The sequence below is a fragment of the Perognathus longimembris genome, chromosome 1 (assembly GCF_023159225.1).
Source record: "Perognathus longimembris pacificus isolate PPM17 chromosome 1, ASM2315922v1, whole genome shotgun sequence".
NCBI classification, from domain to species: Eukaryota; Metazoa; Chordata; class Mammalia; order Rodentia; family Heteromyidae; genus Perognathus; species Perognathus longimembris.
The window spans coordinates 53890789-53905840 of record NC_063161.1 but is presented as its reverse complement, the minus strand read 5'-3'; the positions used below and the strand labels follow the sequence as shown (position 1 = coordinate 53905840).

Genomic DNA, 15052 nt, shown 5'->3' with positions numbered 1-15052 from the left:
CCTGAGCCTCTTTGTGTCAAGGCTAGCACTTTACCAGTTGAGCCACAGCCCTGGACTTCTCTGCCTGAGTTGGCTTAGAACCATGATCCTCTCAGCCTCCTGAGTAGCTAGGATTATAGGCATGAGCCATTGGCACCTGGCTTCTCTCTCTCTCTCTTTCTTTCTTTCTCTCTTTCTTTCTTTCTTTCTTTCTTTCTTTCTTTCTTTCTTTCTTTCTTTCTTTCTCTTCTTTCTTTCTTTCTTTCTTTCTTTCTTTCTTCCCTTCCTCCCTTCTTTCTCTCTTTCCTTCCTTCCTTCCTTCCTTCCTTCTTCCCTCCCTTCCTCCCCTCCCCCCTCCTCCCTCCTTCCCTCCTTCCCTCCCTCCCTCTTTCTTTCTTTTTTTTTTTTTTGCGAGTCCTGGGACTTAGACTCAGGGCCTGAGCACTGTCCCTGGCTTCTTTTTGCTCAAGGCTAGCACTCTGCCACTTGAGTCACAGCGCCACTTCTGGCCATTTTCTATATATGTGGTGCTGGGGAATTGAACCCAGGGCCTCATATATACGAGGCAAGCACTCTTGCCACTAGGCCATATCCCCAGCCCCTCCCTCTTTCTTTTTGCCAGTCTTGGGCACTGTCCCTTAGCTTCTTTGCTCCAGACTAGCACTCTACCACTTGAGCCATAGCACCACTTCCAGCCTTTTCTGTTTATACAGTACTGAGGAATCAAACCCAGGGCTTCATGCATGCTAGGCAAGTACTTTACCCCTAAGCAACATTCCCAGCTCTTTATTTCTAAAGAAAGGTTTTCTTATTTTAAGTAAAAGATAAAAACAAAAAACTCTTCTACAATTTTTCCATACTTTTTTTTTCTTTTTGGTCATGGAACTTGGACTCAGGGCCTGAGCACTGTCCCTGAGCTCTTTTGTTCAAGAATAGAACCCTTACCACTTTGAACCACAGCTCTACTTCATTTTTTAGTGGTTAATTGGAGATAGAAGTCTTATGGATTTTCCTGCCCAGGCTGGCTTTGAACCACAATTCTCAGATCTTAGCCTCCCGAGTAGTTAGAATTATAGACATGAGCCACAAGTACCTAGCTATTTCTTTTTTTTTTAAGTTTTAATCCATCTGAAGTGCATTTTGTCAAATGTTGGATGCAGCTAGCTTAATTTTCCTTCATATTATGAGCCAGTATTATCAACTTAAGCTCTAAACAATTTGATCTTTTCTCATAAAGGTGGCTTTATCACCTTTATAATGCTAACATTTTCACATGTACAACATTCTGTATATTGTGAATATAAAAACTGATGTCTAGGGCTGGGGATATAGCTTAGTGGCAAGAGCACTTGCCCAGAGTTCGACTCCCCAGCACCACATATACAGAAAATGGCCAGAAGTGGCGCTGTGATTCAAGTGGCAGAGTGCTAGCCTTGAGCAAAAAGAAGCCAGGGACAGTGCTCAGGCCCTGAGTCCAAGGCCCAGGACTGGCCAAAAAAACAACAACGACAAAAAAAAACTGATGTCTGGCAATATGTTTTATATTAGACATGAAAGAATAAACAAGTTTAATATAAAGGGATCTAAAATATTTCAAAATGGTGTGGTGGTGTACACCTATAATCTCAGCACTCAAGAGGCTGAGGCAGGAGGATCACAGGTTTAAGGCTAGCTTGTCTTCATAGAGAGACCATATATTAAAAATTAAAAAGTCTCTATCTACAGTGGCTCACAACTGTAATTGTGTTTCACAATTTGGGAGGCTGAGAAGAGCAATATTGTGGTTCAAGGCCAGCCTGGTCAAAAAGTTTGTGATACCTCACCTCAGCCAATTAAAAAAAGAGCTAGGCACAGTGGTTCCTGCTTATGATACCAGCTATGTAGGAAGTATAAATAGGAGGATTATAGTCTAGTCAGTGTGAACAAAAAGCCCATACTAAAAATATAGTGCAGGGACTAGGACTGTGGCTTATTGGTAGAGTGCTTGCCTAGCATGCATGGGTTCAATTCCTCAGTACCACATAAACAGAAAAGGCTGGAAGTGGTGCTGTGACTCAAGTGGTAAAAGTGCTAGCCTTGAGCCCAGAGAGGCTCAGGGACAGAGCCCAGGCCCTGAGTTCAAGACCCAGGACCAGAAAAAAAAATAGTGCATTGCTTAAGTGATAGAGTGCCTTGAGTTTAACCCATTCCACAAAAGAAACAATATTCTAGTCTAATACACACATACACACACACAGTGAGTGAGAGCCAGGGAGAGAGAGAAGCTAAAATTCGAAGCAGAAAGTCTTGTCAAGGTCAAAACATAATAAAATTAGTGCTAAATTCTGGCTGCTCATGCCTGCAATCCTGGCTTCTCAGGAGGCTGAGATCTGAGGATCACAGTTCAAAGCCAACATGGGTAGGAAAGTCTGTGAGACTCTCATCTCTAATTAAGCACCAGAAAAGACAGAGTGGAGTTGTGACTCAACTGATAGAGCACTAGCCTTGAGCATAAAAGTTTAGGGGCATCACCTAGTCCCTGAGTTCAAGCCCCAGAACTGATACACACAAAAAAGAAAGGAAGGAAGGAAAGAATAAAGAAAGGAGCTTAATGTCTTCTGGAGGCCTTGCAGAAGAAAAAAAAAGAGATGAGGAAGGAAGAAGAGAGGACATGAAGGAGAGAGAGGAGGGATGAAGGAAGGGGCTTAGTAATGGGTATCAAGGAGGGACAGGAGGAGCAGCTTTGGGCTGCTAGGTTCCCTGCCAAGTAGGTATTTCAAGCAGCAGGGGCAAAGTTCAGAGTCAAAGTCAAAGCTGAGATAGAGTTTTGGAGTCATCAGCTTGTATGGACTATTTAAAGCCCTAAGACCATCAAGGGAATATAGTCAGGAAAAGAGGTCCAAGGAATAAGTTCTAAGCTCCTCTAGTAGTTTGAGGTAGGGAGATAGGAAACCCTCAAAAAGCTATAGAAGTAATCTGAGAGGAAGGAAACTAAGAGAGTGTAATGTTATGGAAGTAACGTGAAAAAATATTTTAGGGGGCTGGGAATATGGCCTAGCGGTAGAGTGCCTGCCTTGCATGCATGAAGACCTGGGTTTGGTTCCTCAGCACCACATAAACAGAAAAAGCCGGAAGTGGCACTGTGGCTCAAGTGGTAGAGTGCTAGCCTTGAGCAAAAGGAAGCCAGGAACAGTGCTCAGGCCCTGAGTCCAAGCCCCAGAACTGACCAAAAAAAAAAAAATTCAAAGTGATTAGCACTTTCAGATGCACTGACAGTTCAAGAAGGACAAGGATTGAAAATTAATCACTGGTTATAACAGTGTGGAGATTGACATAGGGTCTTTTTTTTTTTTTTCCATCTCCTGGGCTTGAAATCCCAGCCTGACCACCACTCTCCCTGAGCTTTGATGCCTCAAGTTAGCCTAAGCCTTACCACTTGAGCTCTAGCTCCATTTCTGTATTTTTTGTGTGTGTGTGGTTAATTGGAGATGAGAGTCTCACAGAATTTTTTTTTTCTTTTTTGCCCAGGCTGGCTCTGAATTGTGATCCTCAAATCTCAGCCTTCTGAGTAGCAGGTTTGAGCCATGGGTACCTGGTGAGACAGGGTCTTTTTATGGATAGGATCTTTATGTGTAGCCAATGCTGGCCTCAAATGCCTCAAACTCACAATTATCTTCCTTTCACCTCCCAAGTGCTAGAATTTATAGATTTGTGACACCATACGTGGTACTATACAATTTTTAAAAAGTGGTACTTGGGTTTGGACTCAGGGTCTTGTATTTGTTAGGCTGATCCTATTCTACTTCAGCCATATAGCCAGCCCTTTCTACTTTAGTTACTTCTTTTTCTTTTTCTTTTTTTTTTTTTTTTTTTTTTGCCAGTCCTGGGGCTTGGCCTCAGGGCCTGAGCACTGTCCTGGCTTCATTTTGCTCAAGGCTAGCACTCTGCCACTTGAGCCACAGAGCCACTACTGGCCGTTTTCTACATATGTGGTGCTGGGGAATCGAACCCAGGGCCTCAGGTATACAAGGCAAGCACTCTTGCCACTAGGCCATATTCCCAGCTCCTGCTTTAGTTACTTCTTCAAATAGGATCTCACATTTCTACATGGGCCAGCCTGGACCCTGGCCCTCTTATTTACACTTCTCATGTAGCTGGGATGATGGGCATACACCACCATGCCCAATATTTTTTTATTATTAATTGAGTTAGAGTTCTCAAAAAATTTCTGCCCTGGCTAGCCTTGAACCAACATCCTCCTAATCTCCACCTCTTGAGTAGTTAGGATTACAGGCATTAGTAGTCACCATACTCAGTACAATTTTTTTTTTTTTTTTTGTCTGCCATGGGGCTTGAACTCAGGGCCTGCGCACTGTCCCTGAGCGCTTTTGCTCAAAGTTAGCACTGTACCAATTTGAGCCACTTCAGGTTTTCTGGTGGTTAATTGGATAAGAGTCTCGTGGACTTTTCTACTTAGGCTGGCTTTGAACTGTGACCCTCAAATCTCAGCCTCCTGAGTCCTGAGGACTGCACCTTGGTAAGAAAGGCTGTGAGGGTCTTATCTCCGATTAACCAACCAAAAGCTGGAAGTGGAGCCCTCCAGTGGTAGAGCCCTAGCCTTGCTCACAAAAGCCCAGGGACAGTGACCAGGCCCAGAGTTCAAGCCCTGGGGAAAGAGGGTGAGAGATTGGGGGGAAGGAAGAGGAGGGAAGGGAGAGAGGGAGAGGAAGAGAAAGGGATGGAGGGAGGAGAGAAGAGGCTTATTCTTTTAACCATGTTAGGGATGGGAGGAAGAAGGAAGCAGGAGGGTAGGAGGGAGGGAAAGAGACAGAGACCAGAGTGAAAGAGGATAGGCAGGAGAGAGGCAGAAAGCCTGGGGGGAAAGTGGGGGTTGAAAGAGAAGGGGGCTTGGTAGGAATTACTGAAGCAATGCCATTGAATAGAAACAAGGAGATAGGATCTATTGTACAAGGGGCTGGCATTAGATGGGAGTCAGATGATTCATCCACAGCTAAGAAGAGGGAAGTAGAATATAGGGATGCAGATGTAGATAGGTTATGGAAATAAAGACATGTTTGGTTGAAAAAATGAAATATGTGTAATTAACAGTGATTTCTTCCAGTACCCAAAAAAGCAAGTCATCAGTAAGAATGAAGATGAAAGAGTTCTTAGTCAAGTAGACAGGACAAAAAAACATACAAACTTGTTTTGTAATAAGCCAGAGTAAATACATTAGAGAGAAATATGTTTGCCAGGCAGCATACTGGGGCACTCAGGTAAATGATTACTTAAACTGAAACCAGACAGCAAGTTCATATTTTCCTGAGACTGCATTCAGCTCTGCAGGTATGAAGGTATGGAGTAGGCAGAGAGAATTATACTTAAACTGTACTGTGGGCAGCCAAGGAGTACTTCAAAGCCAGAGAGGAGAAAGGGAGTAGGAGTTGAGTGTAGATGTAAGGGACTGATTATAATTATTGGCCACGGAATTTAAGCTTGGAACAAAGGAAATGAGGACATGACTTGGTGAGAGAAAGTAGTCTTGCCAGGCCCCAGTGGCTCATGCCTGTAATCCTAGTTACTCAAGAGGCTTAGATAGGAGGATCACAGTTCAAAGCCAGCCCAAGCAGGAAAAGTCTGTGAGACTCTTATCTCCAATTAAGCATAAAATGCCAGAAGTGGGGCTGTGGCTTATCATAAAGCACTAGCCTTGAGCAAAAGAGCTCAGGGATAGTGTCCAGGCTCTGAGTTCAAGTCCCAGCACAAATAAAGGAAAACAAAACAAAGAAATTGAGTGTTTATGAGTTGCTGAGACTCTGAAGATCTGAGATTAACTGTATCCTTATATATTTATTTAATTGAAAAAAAATTTTTGCCAGTCCTGGGGCTTGAACTCAGGGCCTGAACACTGTCCCTAGCTTCTTTGTGCTCAAGGCTAACACTCTATCACTTGAGCCATAGCACCACTTCTGACTTTTTCTGTATATGTGGTGCTGAGGAATCAAACCCAGGGCTTCATGCATGCTAGGCAAGCACTCTACCACTAGGCCATATTTCCAGCCCCTGTATTCTTATATTTAAATGACAGTCTAGCTAAATGTAAAAATTTAGAGCCAGATTTTTTCTAACACTTGAAAATATTACTTCATTATTTACCTGCTTTTCATGTCTCTGTTAATGTTGAGAAGACCAAAAGCATTCAAATTCATTTATTTTTATTTTTTGCCAGTCCTGGGGCTTGAAGTCAGAGCCTGAGTACTGTCCCTGGCTTCTTTTTGCTCAAGGCTAGCACTCTACTACTTGGGCCACAGCTCTACTTCTGGCCTTTTCTGTTTATGTGGTACTGAGGAATTGAACCCAGGGCTTCGTGTATGCAAGGCAAGCACTCTACCACTAGGCCATATTCCCAGCCCTTATTTTTTTTTAGTTTATTTATTAATTGAACACAAATTTTTTGACAAGGTGTTGTGCAAAAAGGGTACAGTTACATAGTAGGGCAGTGTATACGTTTCTTGTGATATCTTACACCCTGTTTTTCTATCCCTTCTCTAGGTCAGGTAGACATATATACAATATACAATGTATCAAGAACATATACAGTATCCACGTGGCCATGCCCAAGAAAGTTTGCCTAGGGCTTTAAATGTAATGTCGATATTAGACAATATGTCGACAGTAGTCTTATATGAACGTACATACATAGCTTTTGAGCTATTGTATTCCCCTGAGAGGTCAATTTTTGACCTTTATATGTTGAGTAGTTGTTTGGTTTTAGTTACATACTGTTGGGTCGCTGCCCCAATCCTGTGGGGAATACTATTTGACAAGCAGTTTTTGGTTTCACAGACTTGGTCTCTACTGTCTCTCCGTATCCCTTTGTTAACAGTTATATATCAGGGAGATCATGCCCCTTTGTTTTCTGTGTTCTAGGCTTGTCTCGCTCAACATTATTTGTTCGAGTTCTGACCATTTCCCTGCGAATAACAGTATTTCACCATTCCTAATCGCTATGTAGTATTCCATTGTGTTTAAGTACCATATTTTTTGGATCCATTTGTCTGTGGAGGGGCATCTGGGTTGTTTCCATATTTTGGCTATTGTGAATTGTGCAGCAATAAACATGGAAGTACAAATGTCTTTTTGATATCTTGGGGTTTGCTGTTTAGGATAGATGCCTAGGAGTGGTATGGCTGGGTCATAGGGTAGGTCTATATTGAGCTTTTTTTTTTTTTTTTTTTTTTTTTTTTTTGCCAGTCCTGGGGCTTGGACTCAGGGCCTGAGCACTGTCCCTGGCTTCTTCTTGCTCAAGGCTACCACTCTGCCACTTGAGCCACAGCGCCACTTCTGGCCATTTTCTGTATATGTGGTGCTTGGGAATCGAACCCAGGGCCTCATGTATACGAGGCAAGCACTCTTGCCACTAGGCCATATCCCCAGCCCTATATTGAGCTTTTTGAGAAACCTCCATACTGTTCTCCAAAGTGGTTGTACTAATTTGCACTCCCACCAACAATGGAGAAGGGTTCCTCTTTCCTCGCACCCCCTCCAGCATTTGTTGTTGCCTGAGTTCAGAGTATATGCCATTCTAACTGGAGTGAGGTGGTATCTCAGGGTTGTTTTTATTTGCATTTCCTTTACTACCAGGGATGTTGAGCATTTCCTCATGTGTTTCTTTGCCATTTTAATATCTTCTCTTGTGAAGTCTCTCTTTAGCTCATTTGCCCATTTCCTAATAGGTTTATTGGGCTTGGAGGGACTTATTTTTTGAGTTCTCTGTAGATGACAGATATTAGGTCTTTGTCTGTTGCTGTGCTGGTAAATATCCTTTCCCATATCGTTGGCTGTCTTTCTATTTTGGTGGCTATGTCCTTAGCTGTGCAGAAACTTTTTAATTTGTAGTAGTCCCATTTGTCGAGTCTTTCCCCTATTTGTTGTGCCCCTGGGACTCTATTCAGGAAGTTCCTTCCTGTGCCTATAAGTTCTAGCGTCTTTCCTACTCTGTCCTTCAGTAGTTTCAAGGATTCAGGTCTGATATTGAGGCCCTTGATCCATTTTGAGTTGATCTTGGTGCATGGTGATAGGCTTGGGTCTACTTTGAGTTTTCTGCATATGGCTGCCCAGTTTTCCCAGCACCAGTAGTTGAAGAGGCTATGTTTATTCCATTGTATGTCTTTAGCTCCTTTGTCGAATATCAGCTGACTGTAAGAGTGCGGTTTTATTTCTGGATCTTCAATTCTAATCCATTGGTCTTCCGATCTGTTTTTATACCAATACCAGGCTGTTTTTGTTATGATGGCCCTGTAGTAGAGCTTGAAGTCTTGTATTGTTGTACCTCCTGCACTGCTTTTTTTTGCCTAGAATTGCTTTGGCTATTCTAGGTTTTTTGCTGTTCCATATGAATTTATGGATTGGTTTCTCTATTTCAGTGAAGAATGTGGCTGGGATTTTGATAGGGATTGCATTGCATTTGTATAACAATTTGGGCAATATGGCCATTTTCACTATATTGATTCTGCCTACCCATGAGCATGGGAGGTCTTTCCATCTCCTTGTGTCTTCTTTGATTTCCCTTATTAGATGTTTATAGTTTTCATAAAATAGGTCTGTCACATCCTTGGTTAAGTTGATCCCTAGGTACTTTATTCTTTTTTTGGCTATTGTAAATGGAATTGTTTCCATAATTTCCTTTTCTGTTTGTATATTGCTGGTGTACAGAAAAGCTGCTGACTTTTGTGGATTGATTTTGTATCCTGCTACTTTGCCAAATTGGTTTATTAGGTGTAGGAGTTTGGGGACTGAGTTTTTTGGGTCCTTCAGATATAAGATCATGTTGTCTGCAAATAGGGATAACTTGATTTCTTCCTTGCCGATGTGGATCCCTTTGATGTCCTCCTCTTGCCTTATTGCTATGGCTAGGGATTCCAGCACTATGTTGAAAAGAAGTGGGGAGAGTGGCCCAGCCCTTATTTTTATTTTTATTTTATATTTGAGACAGGGTCGCTATGTATTCAGACTAGTTGCCTACCTTTTACCACAATGAGAGCTGTTACCCAGGACCATCCTCCTGCCTCAGGCCTTCTATTTGTAAATATCATCTTCATCTCTAACTATCATAGTTTTAAATTTTGGGTTTTTTATAACTTATTTTCATACCTTATTTTATACCTTTATTTTCTCCAATGGCTTTTTTTTTTTTTGCCAGTCCTGGGGCTTGAACTCAGGGCCTGAGCACTGTCCCTGGCTTCTTTTTGCTCAAGACTAGCACTCTGCCACTTGAGCCACAGCGCCACTTCTGGCCGTTTTCTATATATGTGGTGCTAGGGAATCAAACCCAGGGCTTCATGTATACGAGGTAAGCGCTCTTGCCACTAGGCCACATTCCCAGCCCTCCAATGGCTTTTGAAATGTTCTTTGACCTGATATTGAGCCGAGTCTATTTTGTTATTGAGCTCATCAAGTGGGTTTATTTCAGTTATGTTTTGCATATAGAATAATCTTACTTGGTTCTTTAGTTTCTAATTTACCATTAATATCTTCCTTTATTTCCTTGGAGACATTTGACTATTAATTCCTGTTATCTAAAATATATTATTAATAATAATAATTTTTTGTGTGTGGGGTCATGGGGCTTGAACTCTGGGCCTGGATGCTGTCCTTGAGCTCTTCAACTCAAGGCTCTACCACTTTGAGCCATAGTGCCATTTCTGGTTTTCTGGTAGTTAACTGAAGATAAGAGTCTCACAGATTTTCTTCCCTGGACTGGCTTTGAGCCTCAATACTCAGATCTCAGCCTCCTGAGTAGCTAGGATTAGAGGTGCCACTGGCACCCAGCTATTATTATTATTTCTAGTTATCTGGCCATTTGTACCTGTGAGGTGGTTTTGCTCCTGTGTAACAGCTCTCATTGTGGTAAAAAGGGGGAGACATCAAAGCCTAGCTCTTAGTGGTAAGAGCTAGGTTAAGTGGGGGGTCCAGCTTTGCCTCTAAGGAGCCTTATTCTAGGCTTTGTTGCTAAGAATATGCTTTCCTAGTTCTCCAGCTAAAAAGAAGCTCTGGAGGGGAATATCCTTAGATGTGTCTTGGACAGGCAGAATTTACTGTTTTGTTTTATACTCTGTATCCCAATATTGTTCTCTTATGAGCCTCTTGGTGCTCCTTCATTTTGGAATTACAGTAGGGCTAGTTACAAACTCAATGATCTACTTTGGGAAATATGGTGAACAGAAAGATGTCAACTCACAATCTCTCCTCATACCTATCTCAATGTAGGAAGCCTGACTTCCTCTGTATAGTGAAAGTTTCCCTCTCTTCCCAGATCATAGCCATTTTCTGATTCTCTTAAGTTTCTGGTGGTTTTATTTTCTTTCTCTCTCTCTCTCTCTCTCTCTCTCTCTCTGTGTGTGTGTGTGTGTGTGTGTGTGTGTGTGTGTGTGTGTGTATGCTAGTTCTGGGGCTTGAACTCAGGGACTGGGTGCTGTCCCTGACCTTTTTTGTTCAAGGCTAGTGCTCTGCCACCTGAGCCACAGTGCCACTTCTGGCTTTTTCTGTGTAGTTTATTGGATATCCTAGTTGGCTTTGAACCACAATGCTCAGATCTCAGCCTCTTGAGTAGCTAGGAGTCAGGCATGAACCTCCAGTGCCCTGCCAGATGATATTCTTTCTCTACTAATAATAGCAACAAATGTGGAAATAATAACTACAGCAATCATATAAAGGCAAAGAATAGACAAAGCAATTTATATCCATGTAATTGAGAAAAATAGGCATTTTACTAAAGCATACTGAATTTCACTTTCAAAGTGCTTCTATATAATTTTGTTATCACTTGGAAATCTTCCTAGACCTGAAAATGAGATAAGAAAATCAATTGTAAAACAAACTTAAACATATTTGTGGGAATAAAGGTCAGTCATAGGGAAAAATGAATGCTTTCAGAACTCACAAACATAAACTAATAAAATCAATAGATAATCCAAATTTATAAGTCACATTAAGGAGAATTCTCCTAGGACTAAAATGAAAAAAATAATAAGAGTTGACAATAGGTTATTTCGTATTGAACAGTATTCTATACCTATAGTTAGACATAGGTTAAACTTTAAAGTAGTTTGTTATTTCTAAGGATAGACTTGCCTGTGGTGTTTTTGTTGTTTGTTTGTTTGCCAGTCCTAGGGCTTGAACTCAGGGCCTAGGCACTGTTCCTGAGCTTCTTTTGCTCAAGGCTAGCACTCTACCACTTCAGCCACAGAGCCACTTCTGGCCTTTTCTGTTTATGTGATACTGAAGAATTGAACCCAGGGCTTTATGCATGCTAGGCAAGCACTCTACTACTAGGCCATATTCCCAGCCTTTGCCTGTATGTACTAATTACTCTGAAATTAGCGTCACACGTTAATGTGTGTGTGTGTGTGTTTGTGTGTGTGTGTGTGTGTGTGTGTGTGTGTGTGTGTGTGTGTTGGAGGGGGAGTACTGGGGCTTGAACTCAGGGCCTAGATGCTGTTCCTTAGTTTTTGCTCAAGGCTGGTGCTCTACCACTTGAACCTTAGCTCCATTTCTGGCTGTTTCATAGTTAGTTGGAGATAAAAGTCTTGTAGACTTTCCTGCCTAGACTGGCCCTGAACCTGGATCCTCAGATCTCTGTCTCCTGAGTAGCTAATATTACAGGCATGTGCATGTGGCACTTGGCTACACTCAGCTTTTTGTTGATTGAAATAGGTCTCAAGAACTTTTCCCTAGGCTGGCCTCTAGCTGAAATCTTCCTGATTCCTATTCTCCTGAGTAGCTAGGGTTACAAGTGTGGAGCCACTGTATCTGGCTGTCTTCTAGGGGTTTTAAAATGTTTTCTTGGGGCTGGGAATATGGCTTAGTGGTAGAGTGCTTTCCTAGCATGCATGAAGCCTTGGGTTCGATTACTCAGCATCACATAAGCAGAAAAAGCCGGAAGTGGTGCTGTTTCTCAAGTGGCAGAGTGCTAGCCTTGAACAAAAGGAAGCCAGGGACAGTGCCCAGGCCCTAAATTCAAGCCCCAGGACTGGCAAAAACAACAATAATAATAATAATAATAATAATTTTTCTTACAGGCTGTGCTGGGGAAGGGAATAATTGTGAGTGGGGGTTGGGCTATCAAGAAGGAGTGAATGAAGATAGATATCATTAAAGTAGATTCTTTGCTTGTATGAAAATATATGGCATTTCAAATGCAATACATTTCAAATACAATACAATTTTAATATATTGTCTTGAAATTTATATTGTACTTGGAATGAGTAAAGTGGTAAGGAGAGTGATAAAGGAGGTAAAATTGATTGGAATTCATTGTATATGGGTGTGGAAATGTCACAATGAAACTCACCCTTGTATAACTAAATGTATAATGAGAAAAAAATGAAAAGAAAAAATAGAGTGTTTTCTTTTACTCAGGCAGGGGATTACAGTATACTAAAATATATGTGTAGATGTTTTTATTAAGTTGTAACTAAGCTATAATCAACTGTACAATTTGATAAGTTTTTTTTTTTTTTGCCAGTACTGGGGCTTGAACTCAGGGCCTGGGTACTCAAGGTTAGCACTCTACCACTAGGCCATATTCCCAGCCAGTTTGCTATGTTTTGACATGTGTACATATCTATGATCACCACCAGGCAGGATGATGAACACATCTATCTTACCCAAAAGTTTCCTCATGCTCCTTTATCATTTCTTTCATATTGCTTCTAGTTGAGAGTAACAACTGATTCTCTTTTTGCCACTAGTTTTTAATCTCCTAAAATCTTACAGAGAGGGGCTGGGAATATGGCTTAGTGGCAAGAGCCCTTGCCTCCTACACATGAAGCTCTCGGTTCGATTCCCCAGCACCACATATATGGAAAACAGCCAGAAGGGGCGCTGTGGCTCAGGTGGCAGAGTGCAAGCCTTGAGCGGGAGAAGCCAGGGAAGGTGCTCAGGCCCTGAGTCCAAGGCCCAGGACTGGCCAAAAAAAAAAAAAAATCTTACAGAATGAGAATCATATAGCCACTTCCAGGTTTTTCTATGTATGTGGTCCTGAAGAATCGAACCCAGGGCTTCATGAATGTTCGGCAAGCACTCTACCACTAAGCCACATTCTTAGCCCCTGATTATTCTTGGTTTGTTTTGTTGGTTGTAGTATTTGAATTCAAAGCCTAGGCCAAATCCCTGATCTGTTTTGTTCAAGGCCAGTGCTCTACCACTTTTGAGCCACAGCTCCACTTCTGGTTTTCTGGTAGTTAACTGCAGATAAGATTTCATGGCCGGGCTGGGGATATGGCCTAGTGGCAAGAGCGCTTGCCTCATATACATGAGGCCCTGGGTTCAATTCCTCAGCACCACATATACAGAAAATGGCCAGAGGTGGCGCTGTGGCTCAAGTGGCAGAGTGCTAGCCTTGAGCAAAAAGAAGCCAGAGACAGTGCTCAGGCCCTGAGTCCAAGCCCCAGGACTGGCCAAAAAAAAAACAAAAAACAAAAAACAAAACAACAAAAAAAAAGATTTCATGGCCATTCTTGCCCAGTCTGGAACCTGGCTTTGAACTGCAATCCTCAGATCTCAGCCTCCGGAGCAGCTAGGATGAGCTGTTGGCGCCTGTCAAGAGTACATTTCTTTTTGGATAATGTCACCCTTACTCCTGTTCTCTCCCAGTTTTTTCCTCCTATACCCACCCACAAGTTGTATAGATAATTTTCAACATAGTTTCTAGTGAGTACTGCTGCATTTGTTCACCCTTTGTCCCTCCATTTTTATGTTTCTACTTCTTTGCTATTTATAAATGTCCCTTATCAAATTATCTGTTCAAATCTTTGGACTATTATCAGATTGAAAAATTATTGTTATTATAGAAGTGATGGAAAGAAGAAGATTTTTTTTTTTTTTTTTGCCAGTCCTGGGGCTTGGACTCAGGGCCTGAGCACTGTCCCTGGCTTCTTTTTGCTCAAGGCTAGCACTCTGCCACTTGAGTCACAGTGCCATTTCTGGCTGTTTTCTATATATGTGGTACTTGGGAATCAAACCCAGGGCTTCATGCATACGAGGCAAGCACTCTTGCCACTAGGCCATATTCCCAGCCTTTCAGCTTCTTGAATAGTTAGGATTTCAGGCATGAGCCACTGCCACCCAGCAAACTTTATATTTCATTCTATGTTAGAAAATAGAAACAATAAATAGTACAAAGAGGGGCTGGGGATATAGCCTAGTGGCAAGAGTGCCTGCCTCGGATACACGAGGCCCTAGGTTCGATCCCAGCACCACATATACAGAAAACGGCCAGAAGCGGCACTGTGGCTCAAGTGGCAGAGTGCTAGCCTTGAGCGGGAAGAAGCCAGGGACAGTGCTCAGGCCCTGAGTCCAAGGCCCACGACTGGCCCCCAAAAAAATAAATAAATAAATAAATAGTACAAAGAAAAATTAAGACCCCAATTTCTCTCCTTATTTAAAAAAATAATAGATTATTGCTTTCTGTTTATGATTCTGGAAGTGTTCAGAACATACTCTTTCAAGTAAAAAATTCCGTATAATCATTAGCATGGCAAAATGGAAGTCTTTTTGGAGCACAACCAACAGATTGTCAGATTAAATATAAGACAATAGATCTAAATTCCAAAGAGAAATACTAAACCAGGATTTATAGGTCAACTGACATAAACTTTGAGGATGTGATGAGGTCAAGGAGAAGATGTTATTGAGAGCTCCTACCACTCTTTTATTCCAAAAGTTTAACATGGAACCCTGTGGAAGATCCAGTGGACTGGGGACCATTTCCACCCCTAAACAAAATGGAAGGAAGCTGACTGCATGGCTACCTTCTCTGACAGCAGAAGCAAAGGAGAAGTTGCTACTGTTTCTACAGCAGTGCTGCATTGGGATATAGCCTTCAACCTCAGAGTAGAAGGTTTCCTGTCGACTGGATGTCGGCCACTCATTCAAATACCCAGAAGATAGGAGATTGTCTTAGGAGGCTGCCTAAACATATAAACATGTCTCAGCAGAGAGAAGTCAGAGTATCACAGGATTCCCATGGGGCAAAGAGAGAAAGAAATGTAAATAATCAGATGAATACAAATGTATTTGCCTGAGGAAAACT

General features: G+C 41.9%; 1 protein-coding gene across 3 annotated transcripts in view; it reads left to right on the top strand.

Moving 5' to 3' along the window:
- The window catches only part of Larp4 (La ribonucleoprotein 4), a 150564-nt gene that overhangs the window by 25878 nt on the left and 109634 nt on the right, over nt 1-15052 (top strand). The window lies entirely within an intron of this gene.